The following is a 14,385-nucleotide window of genomic DNA, read 5'->3' as shown; positions in this document are numbered from 1 at the left end:
AAGGCAGTTGTCTCCATGTCTATAACCTTAGCATACCTGATTAAAACAAATCCCAAGTACATTTTAAAACAGGAGGTAATCAGAAAGCTCATGCATTTATCTGAAGGAGACAGGGTCTTCCAAAGGGGCTTATTTTAAATGGAAGAGATGATGATGTTCTTAATTGGCAAGTTAAAATTTAAGTTGAGTTGTAGTGTGAGGAAATTTTCCATGCCACAGTGGGGAAGAGATATAAGCTTGCAAGAGGCCCGTTGCTCAGATGTTTGGTCGAATATTACGGCAGAATGAAAGCTATTAACAGAATAACAAGATGGCTGCTGCTTTTCCTTTCATTAGTGTCTCAGTCGGCTGGGGCCACCATGACAAAACACCACAGACTGGGTGGTTGAAATAACAGAAATTCATTTTCGCTGGGAGCTGGAAGTCTGCGATCAGGATGGGGCATGGTTGGGTTCTGGTGAGCGCTCTCTTCCTGACTTGCAGAAGGCTGCCCTCTCTGTGCGCTCAGCATGTGCACGTGGAGAGAGAAAGAGAGCTCTCTTCCTCTTCTTATAAGGCCACCAATGTTATTGGATTAGGACCCTATCCTTAGGACCTCATTTAATCCTAATTACCTCCTAAAAGCCCCGTCTCCATGTATAGTCACATTGAGAGTTAAAGCTTCAACATATGAATTTGGGGGGACACAATTCCACACATAGTCATTAGAATTTAAACAGGGATAACTTACCATGGTCTTCACGGCCTTCCTGAGGCACCCTCATATACTTTATCTCATGGGAGCAATGACAGACCCTGCCTGTCAGCGCTGCTGCGCGAGCAGAATCCATCATTCAGTATCAAAACTCTTAGCTGGAATTATCTGACTGATATTACAGGACTTCATGGGAAAGAATAAATTGGATTTTTCCAAATTTCTTCACCCAAATTTTCATATTCTTGAGGTTCCTAGGACAAAAAAAGTGCTTATTAAGGGTCGGCCCCCTGGCCGAGCGGTTAAGTCTTTGCGCTCCACTGCGGCGGCCCAGGGTTTCGCCGGTTTGAATTCTAGGCACAGACATGGCACTGCTCACCAGGCCATGTTGAGGCGGGGTCCCACATGCCACAACTAGAAGGACCCACAACTAGAATATGCAACTATGTACTGGGGGGCTTTGGGGAGAAAAAGGAAAAATAAAAAAATTTTAAAATTTAAAAAGAAGTGCTTATTAGTTAACAAGAGTATGCTTTTTCAGGGCAGCTGGGTTCCAAGATGTTCCCACATTTATAAATGGGAGCCAAGATTTTATCAAACCCTGCCACTCTTTCAAAGCCAACTCAAAACCAATCTCAAGCTTTTCTGGACTGCCTTCTCCCATCTCTGAGGATCTGAAGCAGGTATAGTGTGAACCCTGGAATTTGACACATAACCGTGGAGCATGCGGCAATGGGTCTGCCCTCACTCAGCGGTGACTCTCCCCGCTCTGCTTTGGTCAATCCTGTTTCCATGGGATCATAAGCAGGCTACGAATTATGGGATCTCATGGTTCAAGATGTCAGCCTCCTGTGCTGTCACCTGCTTCCAGTCTCCTGTTCCCTCCCGCTTAGCAAATGCAGTGATTTATTTTCAGTCCTCGTTCTCTTTTCGACACATGTTGACAGCTGAGATGATGGATCACTCTCTCTCTTGAAACTCCTCTGCTGCAGCACCCCACTCCCAGGCTTCTTTCTCCTTCTCTGGCTGCTTTCTTGGCCTCGTTTGTTGGCTCCTCTCCTCCTCCCCATTCCTTACCTCTTGGTCTTGCCCTCAGGGCTCCAGCCTGGGACCTCTCCTCTTTTCACCCTAGGCTGTCTAGTCTCTCCCTGCACAAACCCCTAGTCTTTACCTCTTGAATGCAGACGAGTCCTAAATCTACATCGCCAGCTTAGACTCCCCTCATAAGCTCAAGATAGGCAACCACTTTCATATGTCCTGTTGGACTTTCATATGTCCTAAAACTCCAAAAGTACAAAACGAATGTATTTCACCTTAACCACTCCTCCTTCCCCAGACCTCCTCCTCCTCCTGTGTTCTCTTCTTCAGGTAATGGCACCACAGGAGTGAGTTCTTATACAACCCGAGTGAGCAACTCAATATTCTGTAACAAATATATTCCAATAAATACCATCTTCCTTCACAAACATATTTGACAAGATTTGTGGTCATCATAGGCTCATGGTTAAAGGTTATATTGCTAGGAGGTTCACAAAAGCCTTTTGTAGTTAATAGTTGAATACCTTAAAGATCTTCTTAACGTTCTCGGAAAACATGAAAGACAAAAATTCTAATTTATTATAACAAGAAACAGAACATACATAGATTTAACCTTAAGTAAATCATTGTCCCTCTGGGCTAATGCTCTTTACTATTTGTTCTCCTGAAGTCAATGGAATAGCAAGTGTTCCCACCCAGGTCAGCCCCTAACAATGTTGGAGTGTGGATCAGTATTACAGTAGAGGCCCATATATCACTATCTAAACCATTGGAATTTATATTTAAAGATGGCAAACTATAAAATAAAATATATTTTATCTACTTAACAAATAAAATGCCATAAGGGCAAAAATTTTAAAAATGTGAAAGCTATGGTTTTAGTATGACTGAAAATTGTCAAAAATTCAAAGATAACTGAATTTCATTAGTATTGCATAAGTCTGGATAGTCTACGAACACGCCAGCGATATTTGGATGAATAAAATAAAGAGCTAAGTAGTTCACAAAATATTATATGTTTATTCCATAAAATTTATTTGTGCCTTCATTTCAGCAAAATCACTAATTATGTTTTATATTTAAGAGTTCACAGAATTTATGTTCCATCAATAGCAAAGATTTAATGGATTAAATAATAAAATGTAACTATATTTAAAGCAGTCAACATTTGAATATATTTTCATCAAAATTATTTTTCATATTATTGTGAAAAGTTATTCTCATTAATTATCTATTAAATTAGAGGGCTACATACAAATTACAGTTAACAAATATCAATTTTTAAATAATATTTAAATGCAATAAGCTTTGAGATTAAGTAACATCACTTGGAAGGAATGCACAGAGAAGAGGACCCAGACTAGACCCAGGCTCTTCGATACTACAGGAAAACGGTCTGGGAAGCAGACATCGGCAGCAATAGGTCTTGGGATTCGAATAACTACATCTACCAACAGCTTATGGAAGTAGGTAAGAAACAATGAAGACCCTATTGAAGAGCAAAGAGCTTATCGGACTAGCTGCATAATTAAAATGGGAATTAGTAAGTCAACATGAAGAAAAATATTCAACCTCATTCATGAAAGAAATGAAAATTGAAACACGATGCAGTTTGGAGTAATTGTGGGTTTTTTCCGCATTTTTAAATGGACAGTTTTCAAATGTATTGAAAAGTGGACAGAACAGAATAATGAACATCTGTATACCCATTATCCAGATTCAACATTTGTTAACATTTTGCTTCTTACTCATCTTTCTTTCAACACAAAAACACATACTTTTTTTTTCTGCTGAACCACTTGAAAGTCAGTTGCACTTCGCATTACATTTCATTCCGAAACACTTGGACACGCACCTCCTTATCTGTGACGTTTTCCTATGTGACCAAAGGAACATTATCACACCTCAATGTCAATTGAGTATATGCACATGGTTGCACAACAGAGCTCCAGAACTTCTTCATCTTGCAAAGCTGAAACTCTATATCCATTAAACAATAACTCCCCATTTCCCCATTACGCCCCAAAATTAATTTTAATTCAATAATATATCTAATATACAGTCCATATTCAAACTTCCCAAATTGTCTCCAAAAAGATTTTTGCAGTAGTCTCTTTAACTGCCGTATTTCTTTAGTCTCTTTTATTTTAGAATGTCTCCCTACCCTAGTTTTGCTTTTTATGACATTGATTTTCTTTACAAGTCCAGTTGTCTTGTAGAAGGTCTCATGTTCTGAATTAGTCTGATTGCTTCCTTATGATTACATTCTGATTAAATGTTTTTGGCAAGAACACTCCGTAGGTAACATTGTGTACCTCTTGTTGCGTCACACCAGGGAGACCATAATGCTGGTCGTTCACTATTCGTGGTACAAAGTTGGATGATTTGGTTAAGGCTGACGGCCAGATCTCTCCTTTGTAAAGATACTTTTCCCCTTTGAAATTACTAAGTAATCTGTGGCGATACTGTGAGACCATGTGAATATTCTGTTTCCCAAAACCCTTTCACACAATTATTAAATCAGAGGTTGCAAAATGATTTTATAATTCGAATGTTTTAACTTCTTAACTGGCATTCTACTGTAAAGAAAAGCTTTCCTTTCTTTTTCCCCTTTATCTTTCTTATTTATTTATTATCATCATACTCTCATACATTTTTGTATTCAATATGTTATCACCCACTGTGGTCATTATTCTTTTTGATGCAAATATTGTCAGATTTGGCTTGTGGGACCCCCTTCAAGCTGTGCTTTTTGACATGACCCCATTAGTCTTTGAGCATTTTCTTACTTTCCGACACAATAGATTTTTCCAGGCTTACCTTGTATTTTCTCTGCCCAGGCATGGAGTCAGCCATTTTCCCAAGGAACACTGTTTCTTTTTGGTGGGGAGTGGTATTCAGAAACTAAGGTCTGGGCTCTTGTCTACAGATGTGTGTCCCTGTTTCTTGGTCTTTTCAGTATAAACACCAGGAAAACACACACACAGGTTTATTCCATATCTCCCATTCAAATCTAACACAGCTCTCCCTGGCTTTCCCCCTATTCCATGTTTGCATCTCTCTCTTTAGCCATAGTGAAAACTCTGGCTCATAAAAACATTAACGTGTGCATTAATTTGATCTATTCCATAACACACACAAAATTGTTTCAGAATTATGGCGCCAATACCACTAGCAACCACAAACCCTTTGTAAAGTCCAAACTTTCTTTGCCATTCTTTTCGTTCTTAGACTGCGCCCCAGCAAGAATATGCGCTCACAGTGCCACCTTCACAAACTATTTGAGTTTATCTTTTCTTTCCAAAGTTATCAATACAGTTTCCTTTTTATTTAATCTTTAGGATTGTTTATTGTAGTCCTAAGTTTATTTTTTGCATATGTAAAACATTTAGGAAGTTCAAGAGTTACAACTACAGAGCAAAGCTCCCGTCCCTTTCCTTCCACTCCAGTTGCCACTAAAGCCTAGATAGAACAATTTTAAATAATTTCTGGCTAATCCACCTGCTTTTTCAAATGCACCTGCATGCATATTTCTCATGTCTGTATGAAGTAACTTCATATAAATTCGTACCGTCTTCCTCCTACCAGACACTGTGTCCTAGGACCAGAGATGATGAAGACGAATGAGTGATGGACTGTGGGAGGGCAGGGAGCTATGATGGAAAGATATGACGTGGAACTTTCTGGTAAGAAAACAGATGGGTTTGTAAAAATTCAGAGAATTCTTTCAAAAGGGAAGAAATAGTCAGCTGTGTCCAATGTGGCTAGGAAGTCATGGAAGACGAGGGTGAAGAACTGACCAAGAGGGAGTCATTGGTGACCTGGACTAGAGTGGTTTCAGGAGGTGATGGGGAGGAAAGACTAATGAGATTGGAGTGGATTAAAGAGGGGCTGGGAGGTGAAGAAGGGAGATGTCGGTACGGGCGCCCCTTCTGAGGAGCATTTCCGCAAAGGGGAGCAGACAGATGGGGCTACAGCTAGAGGCAAGCTTGATTTGAGGGAAGCACTTTCTTTTAACATGAGAGAAACTACGGCATGCTTGGGTGTTGATGGCAGTGCTCCCGCACAGAGAGGGGAATCAATGGTGTGGGACAGAAAAAAAGACAACTGCAAGAGCAACGTCTTTGAACATACCGAAGGGGACAGGATCTAATGCACAAAAGGACTAGCACATAACTGAGGCTTAAGAATGATGTGTCGAGTGAAAAAGAAGGTAAGCAATGGACTTTTTCCTCAAAGTAATCAAGTCGAAAGAGAGGAGACGGATGACTGAAGCACTCCCTACCGAGCAGACACCACCGCAAGCGCTGTGACTTCATGGAAGAGCAAGAACTTGGAGGAAGAAGCAGCACATTCTCAGTGGCGAAGATTCCCAGAGCAGGTGGCACCTGCTGGACCTTCAAAGACCAGAAGGAGAAGCAAAGGATTTCGAGGGAGAAAGGACATCACTCCAGCCTGAGGAAACAACGGGAGCAAAAGCAGGAGCGATGAAGCCTACAGCTTGCACCGTCACTTCACAAAACTCTTATTTTCACAACAGCCAACATCATACACAAATGGGGCTTTCTTATAAATATCTGGGGCTAAAGTTTGTTGATAGCACTCTTAATCGGCAGCTACGGGAGGAAGAACGTGGTTTTCTGCTCCTCTCTCTGCATATGTCATTGGCTGGCTCTGGAAAGTTTAGCGTGGAATCCTCTTCTTGCCACTTTCGTCTACAAGCCCTGGATGTCCTGACCACACCTTACACAGAGAGTACTTTCATCTCCTCCCCCGAATGGTGGAGAGAGCCTAGCAGCTTATTTAAACTCAGTCTCGATTTTCTCCTCTGCAAAGTAGAGATGGTAATACCTAGAGTATTGTAGAGTGTTGTGTGGATTAAAGTAGGCAATACACATGACGTGCCTGCTCTGTGCTTGGAACAGAATATGTACTCAATAAATGGTGAGCTACTTCTGGTACTAATCATAGACAAGACCACATATACTTCTGATGTGATCAGCACTGTTTGAAGTCTTAGAAGGTATTAACTCACTGAATGCCTACTTCATCTTACGAAGTAGGAATTATCATTGCCTCTTCATAAATGAGAATCCTAAGGTAAACAAGCAGCAGAGCTGGGATGTGAGATGAGGCAGGCTGGCCACAGAGCCTTGCTTCTCATCTTCTGTGCCACACTGACTCCCTAATAGTGAATAAAATCACATCAGGTCTAAGACCAGATCCATCTCCCTTTTTTTTTTTTTTTTTGGTGAAGAAGATTGGCCCTGAGCTAACATCTCTTGCCAATTTTCCTCTTTTTGCTTGAGGAATATTGTCACTGGGCTAACATCTATGCCAATCTTCCTGTATTTTATGGGGGATGCCTCCAGCGTGGCTTGATGAGCAGTGGTAGGTCAAACCCCGGGCCACTGAAGCAGAGCACATGAACCTAACCACTACACGACTGGGCTGGCCCCATACCAGATCCACCTTTTGTCTTAGATCCATTTCCCTTATTAACAAGGAATCCAAAACTTAAGCCAGTAGAGTTAGGAATTGTTATGTTCTCCATAACTGTGGAAGCCAGCAAGAAGCGTGAAAAATCACCTACACATTTTATTGACATGCTTCAGTTTGACCAAATTTCCTTCACTCCCCAGTTGTTACTGTAATAATAAAATTCAACCTACTTTGTTTTATTTATGGTTAAAAATTTGCCATTATTCAAGAGTATACAGAAATGCCAGGAACGTATCCAACCAAAACACTTCCACAAGCCTACAAAGAAATATGAACAAAAATATTTACTTCAGCACTTTTTATAATATTGAAATATTAGAAACCACCCAAATATCTTTCCGTACGGGTCTAATTAAAGTGTGGCACATCCATGCACTACAGGACAGCTTTCAACAAGATAAGAAAAAACTCTCATACGTAAAACGAAAAAGCAAGATGCAAAACTGTGTGTCTAAATTGGTCCTACCCTTGAAAACTAATGCATATTTAGTATGTGCATAAAAAAAACATTAGAGAAATAATCCACAAACCCTTAACAGTAGTTATGAGGAAGAAATAACAGATGACTTTTGAATTACTAAATTATACATTTCTGGATTGTTTGAATTATTTACAAGCACTTATTCACTTCTCATATCAGAAGAAAACAATATATTGTTTAAGTAGGCAGAAGAGGCGAGGCCAGTCAGAAACAAGCAGCCTCATGCAGGCTCTCATCCCGCGTCTGTGAGCGGCTGCCTCGTTCCCAGGAAATCCACACAAACATGCATCCCCTGACCCTGTCCATGGTAGGAAACTTGGCCGTTACGCCGATGAAAGGAATTAGCATCACTGTGAAATCACACTGGTTTGGCTGTGGAAAGGAAGAGGCGGTAAGTCAACTCAGCTTTCGAGAACTTCACTTTGTTCGCATCAGGCCTCAGAACCTTCCCGGCCATAAAAGTAACAGAGACAAGATAAATAATCACTAGAATAGCTGAGGTTTTCACAGTGATCCACAAATTTCAGAGTCTCTCACAACCACTTACACCACATTTCGCGTCTGCTCCTTCCGAAAGCTCTGGGAAACATATTTTTCAGAAGAGGAAGCTGCTGGTAAGATCCAGCAGGACCAGAACCCAGAATGTCTTGTGTCCACTAGCAAAGAGGGTCATCCTGGAATCAGCCAGAATAATAATGAGTACAATTTATTTTTAGGCAAAATATATCTCTTCCTGAAAAGCTAAATAAACAGTGTATCTACCAAAGAAGAAAGACTGACAGTAGGTGAACCACGTAGAAAATGCAACGGAAACTGAGGCCACGCATGAAGCCATAGATGAGGGCGACATCAGTCAGCCTGGCTTCCCCTGGATCTTGGAGAGTGGTTCAGAGTAAATTTGAATGTTGTGACAATGCCCTGGAGGGTCTCAGTCTTATTGGCACTTGGCATTGTCCCTTCTCCATTCTGTTGCCATGGACCTGACATGTGAGGAGAATGGGAACACTGGGAAGGCGGCCCCTCCCCTGCCAATCTCATTTGCAGGACTGTGTCCTCCTCCCCTGGAAGCCAGGAAGCCACCATGGCCTCTGGGATGGCCAATGTTTGTTTCACAAAGGCAAAAATTAAGATGCGAAATCATTATGCAAATTCCTCAAGGTGATTGAGTGACAAGATCAAGCATAAGATCCACCTTTCTCAACTCCAACCTCAGTGCCAGCCCACAAAATGGAGAAGCCCAGCCCACACCTCATTTCAATTCTCATTCTATCCACAGCACAAACCTCACCTCTCTGCTTTTTCTAATTAACCTCCCTTGCTTCCTTTTTGCTCTCACTCCGAGCTGAGTCCATTACTCTTGTTCAGCCAAAGGAGGAAGAGGGAATAAATAGATTAATAAAGTAAGGTAGAGAAAGAGGTGATCCAAAGAGTTGGTAAAATAGTTGGCTATCATATTTTAAGACAACATTGTTCCAATAATTTTGATGCCTTATTATAGATACAAAACTTCAGTTTTTAAAAACTAGAAAAATATATTTTCTTCTCAGTCTTCAGTGGGCCCTTTATAGAGGAAGGCCCTTGCCAACATTCCCAGCTGAGACTTCAATGAATGGACAGGCAGTTTGAAAACAAGAATAAAAATTATTCTGACTCTACTTCCCCAACCCAGGTTTTCTGAACTCTTTCTTTCCACTAGCAAATGGGACAGCCTGAAAACAGAGATGCTGAGATATGCTATCTTTGTGAATGAAGACCAGATTCCTCCATAGGCAAACTCTATTAGTCTTCCCTTCACAGTGCAAGAACCACGGATCAACAAAATGCGTATGTCCATTTATACAATAGAATACCGTTCAACAATAAAAAGGAACCAAAATACTGATAATGCTACAACGTGACAGAACCTCAAAAACATTATGTTCAGTGAAAGAAGCCAGTCACAAAAGACAACGGGTATGATTCCATCTATATTAAATGTCTAGAACAGAAAAATCTCTAGAGACAGGAAGCAGGCTCCTGGCTGCCTGGGGCTGGGGTAGGGTGGGAATGAACTTGAAGCAGGCACAAGAGGTCTCACTGAGATGCTGAGAATGGCCTAAAACTGACTTGTGGTGATGAGCACACAGCTCACTAAATTTACTAAAGGGCATTAAAAGAACACTTAAAATGGGTGGATTTTGTGGTATACAAATTATATCTCAGCAAAGTTGTTTTAAAACAATGCAAGAGTCTCCTGCAAATCTCAGGTTGCCAGATTTAACTCCACATTCCTGCCAGTGTTTGAGCCACTTCAGAGAAAATGACACGCCTGACATCATCTTTGTAAAATTATATGATGTCCCAAGACTTGCCACGGAAGAGCCCCAAAAGCAAGCACAAACAGCAAAATCCCCCAATTCTTTTCATTTAGCAAAGCTGACTGTCATCTTCTTACAGACTTCCCCTCTGCTTGCTGAAATGACTTTGGCTTGTTTACTTTTTATGGGAACTTTACTACTGTCTAAACACGAGCGTTTCATTTGAAGTTGACTGCAGCATCATTTACTTCTTTTTTTTAAGATTTTATTTTTTTCCTTTTTCTCCCCAAAGCCCCCCAGTACATAGTTGTAGATTCTTTGTTGTGGGTCCTTCTAGTTGTGGCATGTGGGACGCTGCCTCAATGTGGTCTGACGAGCGATGCCGTGTCCGCGCCCAGGATTCGAACTGACGAAACACTGGGCCGTCTGCAGCAGAGCGCACGAACTCAACCACTCGTCCACGGGGCCAGCCCCGAATCATTTACTTTTGCGTGGTCAGCTGGGATAGCCAAGTGTTAACCAGCATAGAGTCAAATTTATCCAAACTATAGCATTCACTCTTGGTTTCTTATTTGGCTAGAAAGCAATTTAGAGGCTTTTTCCAATCTTAAAAATATTTATGGATAATCTTTTCTTTCTATTTTACTTATAATGTATTTATAGTTCATGAAAGCTGTGAGTATCAATTCATTCTTTCCTTTTAAAATGTTATGCAGGTGGATGTATATACAAGGATTTCAGTCTTGTTGGTAGCAGCAAAATATTGTTCATAAATAGGGAACTGGTTAAATAAATTATTATACATCCGAACAGGGAATGAATTACTATGTTATTAAAAATATGGAGCAAAATCTATAGGAACTGGTGTGGAACTACCTCCAAGGTATGTTGTTAAGTAAAAATAGATGTGAACCAGCATGCTTCTTACGCTGCCCTTTGTATTCTGTTTCTAAAAGAATATACGCATAAATGCTGCACACACTTAAGCATCTGAGTGTAGACACGCCAGATTGGTACAAGTGCATTCTTGTCGGGAAGGGAACTGGGTATCTGGGGGTTTGCCCTGGCAGGGTCGCTAGCTTTCTGGTACATATTCTTTAATATTGTTGAAATGTTTACCACATACGTTATTATCCTTTGCAAAAATTTTTTATGTTTTACACCTTTACCCCTATGTTTGGTAAACCATATTTCAGTTAATAAGTTAGAAAAAGAAAACAATTTGTGGCCAGCCCAGTGTCATTATGGTTGGATTCGTGCACTCTACTTCGGATCCTGGGCACGAACCTGCACACCACTCATCAAGCCACGCTGTGGCAGCATCCCACACACAAAAAAGTAGAGGAAGATCGGCAACAGATGTTAGCTCAGGGCTAATCTTCCTCACACAGACACAAAAATACAATTCAAATACTCTAACAACTTTTGTCCAAATAAAATAATAATGACCAAATTTTAATACATAGTTTAATAAGAAAGTTATTTGAAGACTTCAATTTCCCCACCTCTAAAACAGAGATATTATTATGAAGATCAATGGCGTAACATCTGTAAGATTTTGTAAGATGCAGAATCATTGAGATGGAGTTTGCAGGGGCAGCTCACCCTTGGGTGTAGTAAATAGAGTTCAGCTGCAAGAGCAATGGCTCTCTCCGTAGTGGACATTTGCTACTTACTCACCGCAGTATCACACAGCTTGAATTGGACTTGACATACGGTGATCAATTATGCCTTTTGGTATCACAGGATCATATTCATTATCAAATCCTTGGGGACTACGTTTAGCATTAAATACGTTTGCAGCAGCAGACAAATTCATAGTCTGACTGTCAGTTCATTGCACTGCCTCATCATTCTTCTGCTATACAATTAATTTAGCTGAAGAAACAGTAACAAACACATCCTAAAATTATGATGGCACATTACAGTACACAAAACACAACTACAAGATTTATCACATTCCACCCTCTTAGCAACTCTGTGGGGCAGGCAGACACACATGACGTCTGCCTCATGGAGGGTCATAGTTAAATCATCCAATCAGGAAGCAGAGAGCTGAGACAAGAAGCTGGGTTCCCAAATCCCGCCTCACAGAGGTAAACATATTTCACAGCAGGTATGTGAGAATTCAGAAAAGGCTGTGTTTGTATATAAAATCTGTTTCGTTATATTAGAACATAAAGACAATGGCCAATTTCATAATTTGTTTTTGGTGAAGATAATTCACATAGACATTGTTTCATTTGCAGTTTGAACTTACTTGACAACTGTAATATCTAAATTCACATGCATAGCTAAAGAGTGTTCCTGTGTGATGGGGACCATTCATCCTCATAGGCTCATTTATGACTCATGGATTTGTGTGGGTGTTGAAGAGAAAATCCAAAGAAAGAAGAATGGGAAAAGATTTCTTTATATATTTAAGTACAAATAATAGAAAGAGGCTGAACTAAGTTATCAATGACGGTGAAGTGAAATGTTCTCTGGAAAATCCATGGCCACAGCATTAATGCTGCCTGAGGAACGTGACTGCTTAAAATTCTGGTCTGGAAAACCTGTTCATAAATGCTTTTTCATTCTTGTTATTACATGAGGTCACTGTTCCTAATTTTTCCAGGCTTACAAATGCAGTAATTGGCTTTACACATTTCAGTGATTGAAGATGTATGGTTTTAATATGCATGGCGCATTGGGAAGAGCAACTCTGGCTGTCCTTCAATGTGTTGCTCTGGACTAAGGTGGATTCTCACCATGTTTTGCAGCAAGGTGTGAAGACATTTATTATTTTAAACATTAACCACTTATTGTATGACAAAAACATAATATTAGAGAACATAATAAATTATCATCATTATGATTCTTATACACACACATTAATAAAGACATTAAATCGCATCCCTAAGCCCAGAATCTGGGGACTCTGACAATATCCCATCGATGTGATTTTGTTGCAGTATTTTTCAAGATTTAATGGAGTTAAGCTATTTAGTTTGCTTTTGGACATTGTCTAACTTGGCAGAAAAAAAATCACCTAATCTGGGAAGGAAAAGTATCACAATTTTATGTAAGTGCTGAAATTGTCTTTCTTCATAGCTTAAAAGGAAATACTTACTCACAGCGGAATGAGTCACCTCCCTTTTATTTGGTTCCAACTTGCAGAGTCATCTCGCTGCTAAAATGGTTTCAGAGCCGGAGACAGGAGGTTTCTAAGCCAGAAAGAAACTCCCCTTGTCTTTGAATATGTGCCTTTTTAGAATTGAACCTCAAGGTCTGACAGCAACTAAATCTTGAGTTTCCATGAGATATATTTAGCAAGACTTAGCAGTCCTTTGAAGAGTCCACGCGCGTTATTCTAACGATCACGCACGGTGTCACTGAGTAACTTCCGCCCCTTCCTGCAGACGTCGTGAGAACACCGCCGGGAGCGGGTAAAGGACAGCTGACCGAGACCCGGTCAAGTGTGAATGGACTTCCGGTTTTGTTTTTTGTCTTAGAGACTGATTTAGCTAACCTAAGCTAAAGGAAAGCTAATTACCTTGTATTTGAGTTAATGTGAGACTTCACTTTGTATTTTGAAATGTTAAACGCTTACCGGCCTCTTATTGAACATTTACATATATATGTATGTGTTTATAATTATATGTTAGTGTACATGGCTTTTATCCTGGATAATGGATTATAGTGAGCAGGGCTGCTCCGGGGAAGCGTTTGCACTGAAAAAACGGACAACGTTATGAAAGTATGTCACCAGAGATGAAAGCGTAAAGGCGTGCAAGAGCTTGCTGCAGCGCGTCTGCGGCTCAGGGGACCGCCGGTGCCGGGGTCTGAAGGCGGGGCAGCGGGCGGGGCGTGAAAGCGGGGCAGCATGGGGGGTCTGAACGCGGGGCAGCATGGGGGGCGTAAACGCGGGGCAGCGAGCGGTGCCTGAACGCGGGGCAGCGAGCGGGGCGTGAACGCGGGGCAGCGGGCGGGGCGTGAAAGCGGGGCAGCATGGGGGGTCTGAACGCGGGGCAGCGAGCGGGGCGTGAACGCGGGGCAGCGAGCCGGGTCTGAACGCGGGGCAGCGGGCGGGGCGTGAACGCGGGGCAACGAGCGGGGTCTGAAGGCGGGGCAGCATGGGGGGCGTGAACGCGGGGCAGCGAGCCGGGTCTGAACGCGGGGCAGCGGGCGGGGCGTGAACGCGGGGCAACGAGCGGGGTCTGAAGGCGGGGCAGCATGGGGGGCGTGAACGCGGGGCAGCGAGCGGGGCGTGAACGCGGGGCAGCGAGCGGGGCGTGAACGCGGGGCAGCGAGCGGGAGGCGAAGCCCGAGACCAGAGCAGGGCAGACACGCCCACTTCCCAGGCGACGCCTCCTGTGCCTTCCCGGAAGGAC

At 41.8% G+C, this 14,385-nt stretch overlaps 1 long non-coding RNA gene across 1 annotated transcript in view; it reads right to left on the bottom strand.

Annotated features, from left to right (window-relative positions):
- The window catches only part of LOC102148711 (uncharacterized), a 67,136-nt gene extending 53,710 nt beyond the window's left edge, over positions 1 to 13,426 (bottom strand). The window contains exons 1-2 of the long non-coding RNA XR_011428940.1: positions 13,125 to 13,426; positions 11,693 to 11,890 (exon numbers count right to left, since the gene is read on the bottom strand). This is a non-coding gene — a long non-coding RNA (uncharacterized lncRNA). The remainder of the gene's footprint in view (positions 1 to 11,692; positions 11,891 to 13,124) is intronic.
- Between the last annotated feature and the right edge of the window lie 959 nt (positions 13,427 to 14,385).

Source organism: Equus caballus, chromosome 19 (assembly GCF_041296265.1).
Source record: "Equus caballus isolate H_3958 breed thoroughbred chromosome 19, TB-T2T, whole genome shotgun sequence".
In the NCBI taxonomy this organism is placed as follows: domain Eukaryota; kingdom Metazoa; phylum Chordata; class Mammalia; order Perissodactyla; family Equidae; genus Equus; species Equus caballus.
Note: the sequence above shows the minus strand (reverse complement) of the source record. Positions and strands in the feature narration are given on the sequence as shown.